This window comes from Elephantulus edwardii, unplaced genomic scaffold, assembly GCF_000299155.1.
Source record: "Elephantulus edwardii isolate Elephantulus edwardi_28Jun2011 unplaced genomic scaffold, EleEdw1.0 scaffold00104, whole genome shotgun sequence".
Taxonomy (NCBI): domain Eukaryota; kingdom Metazoa; phylum Chordata; class Mammalia; order Macroscelidea; family Macroscelididae; genus Elephantulus; species Elephantulus edwardii.
The window spans coordinates 5225319-5243297 of record NW_006399854.1 but is presented as its reverse complement, the minus strand read 5'-3'; the positions used below and the strand labels follow the sequence as shown (position 1 = coordinate 5243297).

The 17979-nt window shown below is 37.6% G+C and overlaps 1 pseudogene; it reads right to left on the bottom strand.

Moving 5' to 3' along the window:
* Positions 1-2555: 2555 nt before the first annotated feature.
* The window catches only part of LOC102869616, a 47045-nt pseudogene continuing 31621 nt past the window's right edge, over positions 2556-17979 (bottom strand).

Here is a 17979-nt window from a genome sequence, read left to right as displayed (position 1 = left end):
GATGGCCAAAATATATTAGGAATAAGACCAAAGAAAAAGGTTCAAATACCAAGAGTAACAGAGCAAACAAACACCAACTCATACTTGGGAAGTATACGAAGCCACTGTACCACTGACATTCTATACAACCCTGACACATATGCACTGGGACTAACTGGTTTTGTAATAAAATTTCCTTAAAAATAACAGTTCAAGCTATTTTGGAAGAAGTGCAGCCAGACTGCTCTTTTGAAGTAAAGATTGTGAGACTTTGTCTCATGTACTTTGAGTATGCTGTCAGGATGGAGTCAGTGAAAAAGAGAAAGACCTTCAACAAGATGGACTCATAGTAGCTAAAACAATGGACTTGACCACAACAGAGATCATGAGGGCAGGATCAGGCAAGGTTTCAATGTGCTGTGTGGAGGAGGGTCACTATGAGTCAAAAGTCAACACAACAGCAATATTGTTGAAGTCATTTTGAAGTGCTTACAACTTACAGTCAAAAAGCATCCCTCTGGATTTAACTTTTGGCTTATGCAGAAAATCACTGTTGTTAGATGCCAAGCCAAGTACGACCCACAGTGACCCCATGAACAACAGATCTGAACCTTGTCCTATCCTGCGCCATCCTCACATTTCCTGAACATTTGAACTCTCTGTGGCAGCCACCATGTCTACCCACCTGGTCGAGGGTCTTCCCCTTCTTCAACAAACCTCTATCTTTCCGAGCAGTATGTCCCTCTCCAAAAAACAGTCCCTTCTAGCAACATGGCTGAATGAAGTATGGGAGGTGAAGCCTCATCATCTTTACCTCCAAGGAGCACTCTGGTTGTACCCTCTCCAAGACAATGTTTGTTCTTTTGGCAGTCCATGATTGGCATGTCCAGCACTTTTCTCCAACACCATAGCTCAAAAGCATCAATTCTACTTGTTATCCTTATTTGTTTTCCAGCTCTCGAATGAATAGCAAGTGATCAGAAAGACCTTAGTCCTCAAACTGACATCATTACTCCTTAATAATTTGTAGAGTTTCCTAATTGCAGACCCTCCCAGTACAAGACATTGACCGCTGGTATAAAGGATGTTCATTGTGGATTCAAATACGAGGAAATTGTTGACAATTTCAACCTTTTCTCCATCCATCATGATGATACCTATAGGTCCAATGGTAAGAATCTTTGTTTTCTTGAAATTGAGATGAATTATAGACTAGTGCTAGACCAGAGCACTGAATTTGTATACCAGATACACAATTTATTAAGCCAGTGCATTAGAACATGTCATTTACCATCCAGAGGTATAATTTTTTTCATTTCACAAGAGAAATGATACCACATTCTTTACAAATATAACTGAAAAAAAAATTGAGGGTAATTCACTGTTAGCTGTACAATGTTTGCAAACTTTAATGAGGCAAGTTCTAGAAATTAACTGAGTATACAAATGGGCAGTAAAGAATCAACATCTACAAGTGTCCCAACATTGAAGTATTTAAATCCAAGAGGCTGTCAACACTGTCCAAAATGTGAAAACTACCCTGTCTGTAAAAATCATCCACAGTTAAGAGAAGCAACAGCACTTAGGAGCTCACCTGATGGTATAGATTTTAAAAAATGGAAGTCTGATTCTGATTAGCATTTGTATATTGGTTTTAAAAGATTCTACGTGGAAATACAAATAAATTATATTTTCACTCACAGGCTATTTGTTAAATTTAGATTTCATCTACAATCCAGCTTTTAAATTCATGAATAATACAGTATTAGAAAGCAATATTGAGTAATGAGTAATAAATTGCAAGATAGGTTGAGCTAACCACACAATATGGACAGAGTATGCTATTGGCTGCAACTCAGGTAACACAACTCAATTTAAATTTCCAGCACAAGAAATAAAGTCTTATTTAAGAAGCAATACAAATTTTATTTTTTTAAAAAAGAAGCAATACAATTTTTTTCTGAGTACACTATTCCAAAAAATTTTTATTATAAATAATCCACAAGTACTTAAACAACCATTTTATCATACAGTAATATATGTGAATATGCACATATATATCCACACATGCAAATGTACCATTTAAAATACATGTTAGACCAAAATAAGTTTTAAAATAAGCACTAAGGAATATCTACTTGATTACAGAAACTGAGCAATGAACTTTCTAAATTATCTAATAATTTACTGGTAATTTAAATTTCTTGTATAAATAAAATATAAGGCAAGCCCTTATTTTGCACTTGTCCATACAACATTCAAAATAGTCAATATGCATCATGAATAGGCAATAACAATATTTCAATCTAAATTTTTGGAAATAAAATAACATCATTTACATTACCAAAACTCTTAAGTCAAAATTTTATATTTATGTGTGCAGATTTTGTAAAAGAAATGTTAAAATTAAATTTCAGAGTGTTTATTCTAATTTTGGATACTTTCATTCTGAAACTGCTAAGAAATATTATCATTCCAAAGAAATAACCCACAGTTTCCCAGAAGAATTCTTTTTAATACTGGCAGTCTTCCTGTTCAATAATACCAAATATGCATCTTTTCTTTTGTCATAAAGGTCAAAATTTAAAACTCTTTATCAGGTTCTTTGTTCAGCGTTTTCGTTTCCTCTTAGATGCAGTGAACACTAAGGACAAAAAATTTAGAAATCTGTTAGGCCCGAAAGTAGTAACTGAAAATTTACATTGTTACATAGTAGTAACTGAAAATTTACACAAATGTTTAACTGGTTTAACACAGTAAGAAAGCTCTCACATCAAAGATTCAGTAGGAAATCTTGAACATGACCATACATTAATTTTACCTTCAAAATAAGACTAACATTTCAGAATTCCCACTGTGGATCTTAGGCTTCAGTCTTACTTATCAAGCCACTCTGCAATTGTTTCATAGAGTATGTTGTTGTTTCTATGCACCAGAGTTCGAAGAGACCCATAGCTGAGCCTCTCCTTCTCCCATGGAGCAGCTGGTGGCCTTGAACCATATGCCTTCAGGATTGCAGCGCAGCTTCTTGCCATTAGGCCACCAGAGCTCCCTACTTTATCATTACCATGGGCCCTGTGTGCCAAAATGAAAGGCCAGTGCTGAGAGAGATAAAGAAAATGGCTAAGATTTCATTTAAATCTGAAATGGAACCCAAAACACTGTAACACCTTTCTGGCTACCACAGCAATTATCACAGCCAATACTCAAGTACATGCCCACTCAGAAACAGGTATGAATACAAAAGTTATTGAACATTAAAACACTAATAAAAAAACAAAACCAGAAAATTATGAAAGATGTGAAGAAAAGAAATACTCATGACCAGTGAAAACAAAAGATGGGCAGGAAAAAGGAAAAGAAAACCCAAGGGACAAAAAATGAAAAGAAAACAAAACAGATTTTTAGACAAAAGCAGCAACCAGGATAAAGCATGCAGCGGACTAAACAGACCTACTGTCCCGATGAAAGCAGGCCGGAAGCAGACAAGAGACTTTCCCATCAAGATAGACCGGAAAGGATACCTAATGTGTTTGAATGTTCTGAGAAATTTATAAAACTGTGGAAGAGACTGGAAATAAATTGGTAATAAATGCATAAAAAGAGTAAATACACGAATATAAAAGTTACTGAACTCTATGGAAAATAACAGTGTGCAGCTCAAAGTGTATTAGATTGGCCTCACTGTCAACAGAGTTCTGTAAGTGCTACATACTGCTGTAAATAAGCACATTGGAAAGAAGAATTAAGTATTTTGGGAAGGTGAGGAGTCAGGACTGTGCACATGTCTGAGAGCAAGAGGTGAAGAACACATTAAAGCCAGCTCAACTGAAATATGAAGAACGATGAACTAGTGATTTAGGGGCATGGAAGTAAGGATTCAAATAATCAGTAAACAAATTGGTTCTCTCCGAAGAGTAGAAAAGGAAGTTAGAGTCAGAAAACTGTCGTTTCTGAGAATGACCACTATAGAATTATTTCATTTATGTGCATATATAATTATAATATAGAAGGAAAACAAATTTTATAAGATAGAGGTATTTAGAAATTCACTGAGTCTCTACTGTGTCTCAGGAACTGACCAGAGGTAAGGTGGACATGTGTATTAACTGTTCTTAAAGTCTTCAATCAAGATTAGAACAAAACTATAGCACAACAGTCACCCTAAGACTGCAAAGGACTCTATGGTGAGCTCTGGTGGCCTAGTGGCAAGAAGCTGCACTGCAATCCCAGAGGTGAGCAGTTTGAATCCACCAGATGCTCTGCTGGAGGAAGGACAATCTCCTCCTGTACCAGTCAGATCTGATATGACGGTACACACACACACACACACACACACACACAAAATAATTAAAAAAAAAAGAAATAAAGACTGTAAAGGACTCTCATGGTGATATAAGCAAACCATAAAATACTCAAGATTTCTAAAACAAATACATCCTCTTATAATCTGTCCTCCAGCTCAACTTCTGTGCTTCTGCTGAACCTGGTTTCTTTCTACAATTGTGCATTGAGTCATTTTTCTCTCACAAGGAATTTACAAGGCTCTTGGAGGCACAATATGATCTAATACATTCATACTTAGGTCTATTACAGGTCCAGTAGTGTGAAGTCAAATCACTATGAGCAAACAAAATTCTATATCCCTACATCTAGCTAAGTGCTTGGTGGTTATGTACCGTTGAGCTGACTCTAACTCAGAGTCATGGAAGGTACTCAATAAATGCCTGTTTACCGAGTAAAAGTAAAAATGGAAATAATACTCAGATGTTATTCTTAATACACATTATAAACATTTTTTAAGTACAGATTATTAATCTTCAAACCTATCCTGTAACAGGATAGGTCAGGGTTTGGATCTGTTGTTCAAAGGGTTGCTATGGGTCATATTCGACTCCACAGCACCTAACAACAACAAATAAACAACAATCCTACTAAATATAACTTATTCTCTGTAATAATTTTATTATAACAGATAACAAGCTGTTGCTTAATAACTAAGAATAAAAAAAAACAAACCACAAGCCTGCTATTATCGAGACGACTCCAACTCTACCTCTGCCATCACTGAGACACCATCAAAGTTCTTTGTTTACTAACTCTATCAAATTAACAAAACTACCACATCAGAAGCATAACAATTTCCATTTGTGTTGTATAATATGACACTAGCTAATCATTTTAGGATAGAAAAATTTACCTAAATTTCAAAGAAATATTTTTTTTAATAAATCTTACTTTTAAAATGATATCCAGAAACAGAAATTTTGCAAACCTTGTCAATTGAGGGGAATATATTACAGGTATTCTTATGAATATGGATATTCATTTACTGATAACAGTGTAACTCAATCCTTCATCTCTAACCTCCACTCCTTGCCTCCATATTTATTCATTAACTGTATTGCCATTCATTATTAAGTCATGATTAATGCTATGGTCAACACTAAAACTGTATAATAAGCCAAATATAAAGTATTACAAAACATACATCCAACTGTTATGGCCTTCAAAGGATCTAAACCATGTTTCCTTTGAATAGTTTGGCAAAATTTCATCTGTACCTGCTTTAGGAGAAGATGTGTTCTGTTCTTCCTCTTCTGTAATTATAGGCATGCTCAAACTTAAAGACTTATCTTCTTTATTTACATTCTGCATTTCACCTGGAAATATTTAGAAAATTAGTCAATAAAAAAAGTAAGATTATTAGTCTTTTGGAAAACTCTTTACCAAATTTAAAAAGTCATTATTACTATAACATAAAACTGAGATATGGAACTCTGAAATTGTATGACAAACAGAAATATGAATTTTAGAATATATCTTTTTAAGAAGTATTAAATATATTTTTATCTATTCTTTGAAAATTTTAGCCTCTAATTTTCCCACTAAAGAAGGAAAAATAAACATAATTAGTCACGCACAAGTTAACAGCCTTATTTCTGAATTAAAACATACCTATCACCAGGTCTCTTCTACAGGATATATCAGTCTAATTAAAATTTTCTCCGTACTGTGCAATTTCAAAAATACTGAAGGTTTTTCTACATCAACTTTCTGCTGCCTAAAGAACTATACTAATCAAAATCACCAAATACCACTGAGACATCAAATCCTGTCCAGCACACAACTTCCATACCCTGATACCAAACACTCCATGTACAACACCACTTTATTCTTTTTTTTTGTGACTTTATTCTTCTCCACAACATTTTTACCTCCTACTGCTATGTATTAATTTACTTATTTATTTACATTGTTTCTTCCCATTAGAATATAAATTGCACAATGATGTGTACCCAATGCACTTAGAAAAATTGCCTGGCATAAGGTTTCCACTATTCACAAATATTTCGTACAGACGATAAGCAAGCACCTGCCAGCACAGAAAACAAATAAGGTAAAAAAAGAGTTTAAGCTTCTGCTCTGAACACAAATATACTGAGATCTACATGGGGTGCAGATGGAATGACTAGAGTACATGAAGAAAGCTAAGTAAGGCGCAGTGTTTTACATTTCAAACATGACAGTACTGTCAATTGCTTGTTAGTCATTAAAATGGGACTTGATCTTTACTTGCAAGTCTTAAGTATAATGATATTTTATCAGATTTTAAGCTGATGATCTTTTATGTAATCATGTCTTTCTGAAGATTTTGAACCTATACTTATTTTAGTTGCTAAAAAAATTATAATTAGTACCATCTACTCAAAATTCCATTTCTTAATGATGTCCAATTTTCCTACATTCATGCTTCTCACATTCCACATTCCAATCACTAGTTCTGCTTACAGCTGTTCCTCCTCCTTTGTGTTTCCATAATGGAGGGCTAAGCCTCAGCTGCCTTATCTGCTAGTCTACTTTAACTGTGCTCTATTGTACATAGGGTTTTCGAAGTCCTGTTATTTCGGAAGTGGATCGTCAATCCTTCTTCCTAGTCTGTCTTCATTTGAATGCTCAGATTTAGAACAGTATCTGACAGACAAGCATTTTACAGAAAGGAGATGAAAGATATTTCTCAAATATAGAAGCATCTAACAGATTCATTGCTGCTCCCTGTATTTGCCAAGTGTGTCTTGACCCACCCTTTCCCTGTTCCACCAGCAGCCCCTTCCACCCCCACCTACCCCATTCAGTACCTCCAACTTCCTATCTAGCCCTTGATATGATGGCTTAGGTTTCAAGCCTTCTGTGCTTTTGGATGCCTCGTGCCTCTAATTATTATGGCCAGTCTCTCAAGTTTGTTGTTATGTGCCATCAAGTCACCTGTGACTCATAGTGACACTAGGTACAACACTTCTGAAGACTGCTCTGTTCTGAGCCAGTCTCAGATTCTGATATGCCTACCCTCACTGCTGTAGTTACTGTATCAATCCATTTCATCTGAGGTCTACCTCTCCAGGGCTGTCCCTCATCCATTCTGCCAAACATGATGTCCTTCTCCAAGGATTGGTCTCTCCTGGCCAAATGCCCAAAGTAGGTGAGATCAAGCTTCAAAATCCTAGCCTTCAAAGAGAAAATTGGTTTCACCCTCTTAAGAAAGATCTAATTGTTTTCTTAGCAGTACACAGTATGTTCAAGACTCTTCTCCAGCACCACAACTCAAAGGCATCAATTCTTCATCTATCATTCTTAGTCATTATCCAGCTCTCTGAGGCATAGCAAGTAACTGCGAAGGCCATGGACTAGATCAGGTGCACCTTGGTCTCTAGACTGACATCGTTGCTTCTCATTACTCTGGAAAGGTCCTGACTGAAGATCTGCCTAATATAATTTGCATTCTGTGATTGCTGGTGCCAAAAGTGTTGACTGTGAAACTGAGCAAGCTATACCTGTTAGCACCTCAATCTCTTCTCCATCCATCATGATGCTGCCAACTAGCCCAGTATTGAGAATTTTTGTCTTCATGATGTTGAGCTTCAATCTGTTTTGAAGACTACAATCCTAGACCCCTTGCAGTAAGTGTGTCAGGTTCTCCTCAGTTTCATCAAGCAAGGTTGTCAGCTCTGTAACCCAAGTTGTTGATAAGTCTCCCTCCAATCCTGATACCACATTCCTCCTCATAGAGCCCAGTATCCCTGATGATCTACTCCTCATATAGGCTGAAAAGGCATGGTGATAGGACACATCCCTGACATATACCCTGCCCAATTTTAAACCATACAATATTTCCTTGCTCTGTTCTGATGACTGCCTCCTGGTATAGGTTTCACATAAGCACAATCAAATATTTTGTGTTTTCCATTCTTCTCAGAGTTAGCCACAATTTGTTATGATCCACATCATCAAATGCATAGTCAATAAAACAGATAGTCATTCCTCTAGTACTCTCTGCTTTCTTCCAAGATCCATCTAACATTAGCTATAATATTTCTAGTACCACGGCCTCTTCTAAACCCAACCTGCACACCATCTGTCAGTTTTCTGTGGAAAGAAACCCTTCCCTAATTCTAGTACCTGAAATTTGGACTTAGGAACTCCTAAACTCATGGTTCAAGATCAGAAAAGCAGTACATCAGGGATGTGTCCTGTCTCCATACCTTTTCAATCTATATGCAGAACAGATCACTCAGAAGTCTGGGATCTATGAGGAGAAAGGCAGCATCAGGATTGGAGGCAGACTCACCAACAAACTACATTATGTAGATGACACAACCTTGCTTGCTGAAACTGAGGAAGATCTGAAGCGCTTGCAGCAGAAGGTCAATATGGATTGAAGCTCAACATCAAGAAAATTAAAATTCTCACCACTGGGCCGACTGGCACCATCATGACAGATGGTGAAGAGACTGAGATTGTTAACAAATTTAGTTTGCTTGGCTCTACAATCAACAATCTTGGTACCAGCAGCCAGGAAATCAAGAGATGAATTGCACTGCCAAAGTCTGCTGTCAGGGAGATCTTCAGTGTACTGAAGAGCAACGATGTCTTTCTGGAGATTAAGGTGTGGCTGATGTAGACCACAGTCTTCGCAAGTGCATGCTATACATCAGAAAGCTGGACAATGACTAAGGATGATAGAAGAATTGATGTCTTTGAGCTGTGGTGCTGGAGAAGAATACTGACTAGACTGTTCAGAGAATAAACAGGTTCATTCTGGAGAGGGTGAGACCAGGCTGCTCCTTCGAGGCAAGGATTCTGAAGCTCTGTCTGACATACTCTGGGCATGTTGCAAGGAGGGACTTTATGTCCTTGGAGAGGGACATTATGCTTGGGAGTGTAGAGGGGCAGAGAGAGAGAGGAAGACCCTTGATGAGATGGTTTGACTGAGTGACTAGGATAATGGGGGGGGGTAGGTGTGTCAGAGACAATAAGGTTGGCTCAGCATAGGGCAGGGTTCAGAGCAGTTGTACATGGGGTTGCTATGAGCCACAGGCAACGTGACAGCACATAACAACAACAACTCAAAATTCATTTTTTTTATTCAATATAGATTACATCTCAACATCAAAAAGACAAAAATTCTCACAACTAGGCCAATAGGCAACATCATGATAGATGGAGAAAAGACAGATTTGTCAATGATTTCATCTTTCTTGTATCCACAACCAACACCGCTGGCACTAGCCAAAAATAATAAATTTTTTAAAAAAGGTCAAAAGACATATTACATAGAATAAATCTGTTGTCAAGGACTTCTCTAAGAAGTTAAGGAGCAAAGATATTATTATTTTAAAGATTAAGGTGTGCCTGACCCAAGCTATATTATTTATGATGTATCTGATGGTTGAACAAGGTGACAGAACAACTGATGCCTTTGAGTTCTGATGCTGGAGAATATGGAATATGCCAAAAGGACATGCAAATGTGTCTTGAAGAAAGTGTGCAAATGTGTCTTGAAGAAAGTGTATTCAGGATACTCCTTGGAGGCAAGGATGATCAATCTTCACCACACTTAACTGCTTGGGAAGAGGGTCAGCCAAAGCCAGGAAGATCCTCAATGAGCTAGACTGACACAGTGCCTGTAACAACAGGCTCAAGTATATCAAGATCTGAACAGGATGGCAAAGGAGAAGGCAAATGAGCAAAGGATTGCTACAGCCCCTCCCAAACAACAGACACTCAAAATTAGTAATATTGTTCATTGAGCAATGTTTACTCATCTACCTTAATTATGCTTTTTAAAACTCATATGTATAATATTACCCAATAATGATGTCAGGAGAGATCTCTGGGGTAAAAATATTTGAGAAGAAGCTTCATGACAATTGTATTTTAGAAACACATTTCTACATTAAATCTGTTTGAAAGAATGACAAAAAGCAAAATTTTTTAACTGTTCTTAAAACCAAATACAATTCCTCACCCATCTAGAAGGCACGCAGGGATAAAGATTTGAAAGTACAAAAATTCAGAATATTTATCTCAAAGTTCACATATTAAATAAATCTTATGAATCTGTGTTCATTCAAGCTTTCACTCAGAATCTAGCTGGACAATGGACAGAACACTGAAGTGAATGACCAAGCTGTTACCTCAACTATTGAAGGTTAGAAACAACAAAAGAACAAAAAAAGTGTTACATGTCAATATACTGAGGACAAAAAAAACCCAACTTCTAACAACAAATGAGAGTTACTCTTATTGTCATTATATCATGAAACCCCTCAAAATTATATGCTTATGAGGATGAACCTGGATCATCATGAGAAAAATCAAATTCTATTCAGGCTACAACATTTATCAAAACAGAAGCACACAAAATGCATTTAGTGTATTCCTAATTTAAAAAAAAAACACACAAGCTGTGGAAAACAAAAGAACTATAAAGAAGAATATACTCTAGAACCATATTAAGCAGAATAACTGAGATTTTTTTTTTTAGAAGCTTGGACATTTATATTATCTCTAGTTACTCACAAACTAATTTCCAGATGGTGTGAGATAACTAGTTTTACTACACACAGTGCTAATCATTTAGAATGTAATTAGACTACTCTTATTCTCAAATCAAATTACTGCTAGACATGCAGCTAGACGTCAACTAAGAATAAATATACTTAGCACATATGTACTTTGAGCTCCAGATCTACATATCAAATACCTGAGAGGCAGCAGAGTGCAGAAGTTAAAAACGCGGGTTTGGATTCTGCTACACTCTTGTTTAAGTCTGAGGTCTGTTAGCTGACCTTTTTGTCACTTGGAAAGTTATTCACATAATTAAAAAAAAAAAAAAGAAATCATTGTCATTGAGTTAATTCTGTCTCACGGCATCCAACTATGCAACCTATTTGGTAACTTTCACTCACTCATCGTTACCAAGTCAGAACCCACTCATAGCTGACCCTCCAGTGCTGGGCTTCCAAAGCTATAAAGCACAACCGAGAAGACTGCCCATTTTTCTTCTGTAGAGTGACTAAGGGATTTGAATCACCAGAGGCATGGTCTTTGGGTTAACAGCACAAGTCCGTATGGATTAGGCCACCAGAGCGCCATGTTTCCTTCACTGTCACCACTAAATCATTACTATTAATGATGCTGTCTCAGCAATGTGCATACTATATGCTAGCAAAGGTGAGCAAGTGTTGTTACTGTTTGGTGCCGTCAAGTTGACTACGACTCATAGTGACCCTATGAACAAAAGACCTAAACCCTGTTATGTCCTGTGCCAAACTCACACTTCCTGACACACAAGAGCCCATTGCAGTACTCACCATGTCACTCCACCTGGTTGAGGGTCTCCCTCTCCTTCACTGACCCTCCACCTTTCCCAATATCATGTCATTCTCCAAGGACAGGCCCCTCCTAGCTACATGCCCAAAGTATGTGAGGCGAAGCCTCATCATTCTTACTTCCAAAGAGAACTCTGGCTGCACCTTCTCTAAGACATATCTGTTCTCTTTGCCACCCATGGGATATTCTGTCCTCTTCTCCAAAACCACCGTTCAAAGGAATCAATTCTTTTTTCTGTCATCCTTATTCACTGTCCAGCTCCCAGATGCACAGCAAATAAATGGAAAGACCATGGCCTGAGTCAGACATACCGTGGTCCTCAAATTGACATAATTATTTCTCAATAATTTGGAAAGGTCCCTAACTGCAGATATTCCCGGTGCAATGTGTCTCCTTAGTTCCCGACTGCTCGTACGAAGGGTGTTAATTGTGGATCCAAGCAAGATGAAACTGTTGACAGTTCCAGTCTCCTCTCCATCCATCATGACACTGCCTATTGGTTCACTGGTAAGAATCTTTGTTTTCTTGACATTGAGATGCAATCCATATCCAAAGGCTGCACTCCTTGATCTTCTGCAACAAGTGCTCTAAGTCTTCCTCACTTTCAGCCAGCAAGGTTGTGCCATCTGCATAACACAGGTTATTGTTGGGTCTCACTCTAATCCTGATAGAACATTCCTCTTCACAGAGTCAACTTTCTCAAATAATTTCCTCAGCATACAGATTGAACAGGTATAGAAAGAAAATACAACTCTGACACACTCCCTTCCCTATTCTAAACCATGTAGGTTCTGCTGCTCTGTTTGCATTAACAGCATCCTGGTCCAGGTATAGGTTCTGTAGGAGTACAATCAAGTGCTCTGTGTTTCCCATTCTTCTCAATGTCAGCTACAACTTGTCATTACCCACAGAGTCAAATGCCTTTGTATAGTCAATAAAATACAAATAAACTTTCTTCTGATACTCTTTTCTTTCAGCCAGGATCCATTTGACATCAGCAATGATATCTCTGGTGCCATGTTGTTGTTGTTGTGTGCTGTCACGTTGCTTGCAACTCATAGTGACCCTATGTACAACAGCCCTAAACTCTGTTCTGTCCTGCGCCAATCTCATTGTCTGCAACACACTCATCCCAATTACCCCAGTCATTGAATCAATCCATCTCCTAGAGGGCCTTCCCCTCCTGCGCCCGCCCTCCACCCTCTCAAGCATGAAGTCCTTCTCCAAGGACCGGTCTCTCCATACAACATGACCAAAGTATGTCAGATGAAGCCTCAGAATCCTTGTCTCCAAGGAGCAGCCCAGATAGCCTCTTCTAAATCCTGCTTGAACTTCTGGCAGTTCTCTATGTATTGTACTAGCCATTTTTTAATGATCTTCAGCAATATTTTGCTTGCATGTGATATTAATGACATTGTTTGATAGTTTTCATATTCAGTTGGATCACCTTTCTTGGGCATGGAAACAAACACGGGTGAGCAGGTATAGCTGAAGCATTAAGTCATAAAAACTTAATCAATTAACTGAGCATCTGTTTCTACGTTGCATATCTGCTGTGCAAGCTTGAAAAGGCAAATTCTTCCTCAAATGAAGACCTCATCCTGTTACCTTTATTTCTATTAAAGGCATCAACACTCTCTCAGTTACTGAAGCACTAAGAATCGTGTTTTATCCCTCTCAATTAGCTTCCACACCTATTTACCTGTAGGTAGACACTGGCTCTCGTATCTACTAGTAAGCTTTCATAATTCCTACCACTACTTGGTCATACACAACAATCTGTGTTATGCAGATGACATAACCCTGCTTGCTGAAACTGAGGAAGACCTGAAGTGCTTGCTGCAGAAGATCAAGGAATGCGGCTTTCAATTTGGATTGAGGCTCAATATCAAGAAGATAAAGATTCTCACCACTGGACCAATTGGCAGCATCAGGATGGATGGTGAAGAGGTTGAGATTGTTCACAGCTTTAGTCTGCTTGGCTCCACAGTCAACACTCTCGGCACCAGTAGCCAGGAAATTGAAAGATGTATTGCGATGGGAAAAGTCTGCTGTTAGGGACCTCTCCAAAGTACTGAAGAACAATGGTGTCTCTCTGGAGACTAAGGTGCATCTGATACAGGCCACGGTCTTTGCAATCACTTGTTATCCATCAGGGAGTTGGACAATGACTGAGGAGGAGAGAAGGAGAATTGATGCCTTTGAGCTGTAGAAGAAAAGAGTACTGAGTGAGAGTGCTAGAGAAGAGAACTGAACATACCATGGATTGCTAAGGAAACAAACAGTTCATCTTGGAGAGGATTAAGCTGGGCTGCTCCTTGGAGGCAAGGATTATGAGGCTTCTTCTGACATACCTTGGTCTAGTTGTAAGGAAAGACTGGCCCTTGAAGAAGGACATGGGTGGAGGGCAGGTGCAGGAGGGGAAGGCCCTCTATGAGGTGGATTGATTCAGTGACTGGGGTAATCAGGATGGGTGTGTTGGAGATAGTGAGATTAGCACAGGACAGAGCAGAGTTTAGGGCCGTTGTACATAGGTTCACTATGAGATGCAAGCAACTTGAGGCACATAACAACAACTTGGTCCTGGATTCATCACTTCTAAACCTTTCCTATTACAACAGCCTTTTTTCACTGGGTTCCTACTTTTTAGTATGTTCCCACTTTACTTACCATGTTATTCCCAGATTCATTTTCTTCAAGGAAAATGTACCATTTACTTTCTTGCTCTAAGTCTCAAGAAATTCTCTTTTGCCTGCTAAATTAAGTCTCAACGTTTTGAATCCACAATTAATACCTTTTGTTGTTGTTGCATACCAGTGTTGGAAATGACTCACAGCTGACCCTCCAGCAGGTTTTCAGAAACAGCAGTAAACTGCAGGGGAGTTTACTGCATGTTTCTCCTGTAGAACAGGTGATGGATTCAAACCATGTGCTTTTAGGTTGGCAGTTTAACTCTTTACCAATAGACTACCAGCACTCTAAGTGTTATTACTTAGTTACAATATAATCCTCAATATATTTTCCAAGAATTATTAACGGCAACTTTTTGTACATCCTTTATTTTCCAAACACAGTGGAAGACTGGCTCTATGTTTCTCAATTACTTTGTCTTTTTTTGCACTAGTCTATTTGTCCAGTATTACAGAATTATGGTAGTATTTATTTTAGTTCTCAAAAACTTTGGATTTTCTGATTTTTAAAGTACAATATTAATTTTAAATTACATAAAATTCAAATAACACAGATGGGACTTTAAAGTGAAACTATCTTACAACTCCATCTCTGGGCATTAACCACTGCAAAAAATCCTAGCAGATTATACGGATCCCTGGCGGCCTTGGTCATTACAAGTTGGGCTGCTTAACTGAAAGATTGGTAGTTTGAATCAGTGAGCTATGCCACGGGGAAAAGATGGACAGTCTCCTCTGGGGAAGATTTTCAGCTTCAGAAATCCAGTGGAGAAAATCTTTGGAAGGGGAGGTAGGAATAATACTTTGTAATTCTGAAAAAAAACTTGAGAAAATTATATATACTCTAACATGAAAAGATGTCCACAGTGTATTGATACACCATTTACTAAAAAAAAAAAAGGGGGGGGGAAGCTTTGTGGGTTTTGTTTTGTTTTTAAATAACATGAGCCCATTTCTGTTAATATGTGTATATATGCAAACTTAAAACTCACTGCTGTTGACTTGTTCCCACTCCTGATGACCCTCCACTGGATTTCTGAAGATGTAAATCTTCACTGGTGGATCAGTGGTGAGGACATGTGCTGGCAACCCTGAGACATGTAATTCAAAGCCACAATTTCCACACAGGCGATATATGGCCTCAGAAAACTTGCTAGAGTAGGAGTTGGAAACAACCTAAGTGCCCATGAACAAATGAAAAGCTGTGGTATATTCACACAATAGAATACTATGCTGCATTGAAAAACAAGGAACTCATGCAATATTATTCAAAACGGGTAAACCTGGAGGACATTATGCTGAGTGAAGGATCTCAGTCACAAAAGGACAAATACTGCATGGTGCCACTGTTGTAAAGCAGGACTGACGTCGGGGTTGTGAGGAGACTGAGAAAGATAAGATAAATAATGTATACTGCATTGAAACAGATGAGGGAAAAATGTTTAAAAGGGATATGTGATTAGGTATTTTTGTCATGACAGGAGTCCAGAGCGAACTCTGCATAGTGGAATGGACCTGGGGGGAGGGATTGTAAAACAATGAATTTTTCTTTTACTTTTCAAAGAGGGGAGTGTCCTGGGGGTGGGGGTGGGCAGGGAGAAAAAGGTAACAATGAATGAATGGAAATCCAAAGTCTCTGTAAATTTTCATTGAAATTAATAATAAAAAAATTTTTAAAAAACAACAAAAAAAAACCTTGCTAGAGTAAATAGGGTCAGCTATGAATTCCAACACCACAGTACAAAACAACATTCTCTTGTACAGACTGACAATTTTACCCAATTTTTCGAAGTCATGTATTTGAGTTATTTATAGTTTTCTGACATTTCAAATAATCCTGCAATGAATGTCCTTGAGCATTTATCACTATTAATGGATAAATTCTTAGAAATTAAACTGGTAAGTTCATAAGAACTTTTCATTTAAAATTTTGACAAATGAGTATAAATTGCTCTTCGAAAATGATGTTCCAATTTACACTTCCCACAAAACTTTTTTATCTCCTCACATTTGTCAATCAATACATATTCAGTCTCTTTAATCTTTGCAAATCTAATAATTAAAATAAAGATTTTACTTATATTCAAATATCAATTAAATATACCTCTGTACGTATTTTGGCTCTTTACATTTTGCTTTTGTATAGCTTCTTCATGTCCTAAGCTCATTTTTCTACTAGTGGCTCTTATTTAGAAAATAAATGAATAAATAAAAATTTACACGTTGTTGTTCTTAAATGCCACTGAGTCAGCTCCTAGTCACAGCTTTGTACATAACACAGATCAAAACACTGCCTGGTCCTGCATCAATCTCCTACGCTTAAACCCACTTGTTCCATCACTGGCAGGTCTATCACTGAAGGTTTTCCCTTTTTTCTGGCCTCCTACTTTTTTAAGCATGGTATACTTTTCAAGGGTTCAGTGTCTTCCTGGTAAAATGCAAACGTATATGACATGAAGTTTCAGCATTTTTGCTTCTAAGAAACAGTCTGGCTGCACTTTTTCCAACACAAAGCTAATTGCTCTGTTGGCAGCCCACAGTGTATATTCAATGTTCTTCACTAACACCACAACTCCAAAGCATCAATTCTTTGGTCTTCCTTATCTAATCACTGTTCAGTCTTCACATGCAATAAAGCAACTAAAAATACCACGGCTTGAATTAGGTGCCAACTTAGTCTTTAAAGAGGCATTCTTGCCCTCTGGCACTCCATGGAGGTCCTGGGAGATCTGCCCAATGGCCTTTAATTTTTCTACCACAGTTTTCACTGGATGTTGGTTGTGGACCCAAGTAAAATGAAATTCTTGACAATTTCAATCTTTTCTCTATTTGTCATAATAACGTTGCTTACTGGTTGAACTGGAAAGATTTTTATGTTCAGATATAATCCAAAATCAAAGTTATAGATTTTTATCCTCTTCAATAATTACTTCAGGTCCTCTTCACTTCTAGCAAGATTCTGTCATCTATATACCACAGGTGGTTGATGAATCTTCCTCCAAATTACAAATCCACATTCATCTTCATGGAATCCAGCTTCTGGGATTATATTTGTTCAGCATACAGATTCAATAGGTCTGATGAAAGGATTCAACCCTGAAGGCACATCTTTCCTGATTTTAAATAATTTGTATCCCCTTGTTAAGGTCAAATGAATACTTTTTTTGGTCCATGTACAAGGTTTCATATAAACATAGTTTAAATACTCAGAAATTCTCATTCTTCTCAGTGTTACCCATAATTTGTAAATGCCTTTGCACAGTCAATAAAACAAAAATATCTTTCTGTATTCTCTGCTTTCAGTAAGGATCTATCTGATGTCAGAAAGGATATCCCTTGTTGCAGAGTATCCTCTGAATTCAGCCTGAATTTCAGACAATTCCCCATATATGTACTACTCCCAGCATTCAGCAAAATTTCAGTTACTTGTGATATTAATAATACTAGTTGATATTTTTCACATTCTATTGGATCAAGATATCAAGGGTATCATCCAGGAAGAGTGCAAAAGGTCACTGCAAAGATGGAAGAGGAAAAGAAAATCAAAATGGATGTCAGAAGAGACTGAGAATTGCACTGGGGTGCAGAAAAGCCAAAGCAGAAGGAAGAATTCAAGATACTAAAGAGTTGAATAGAA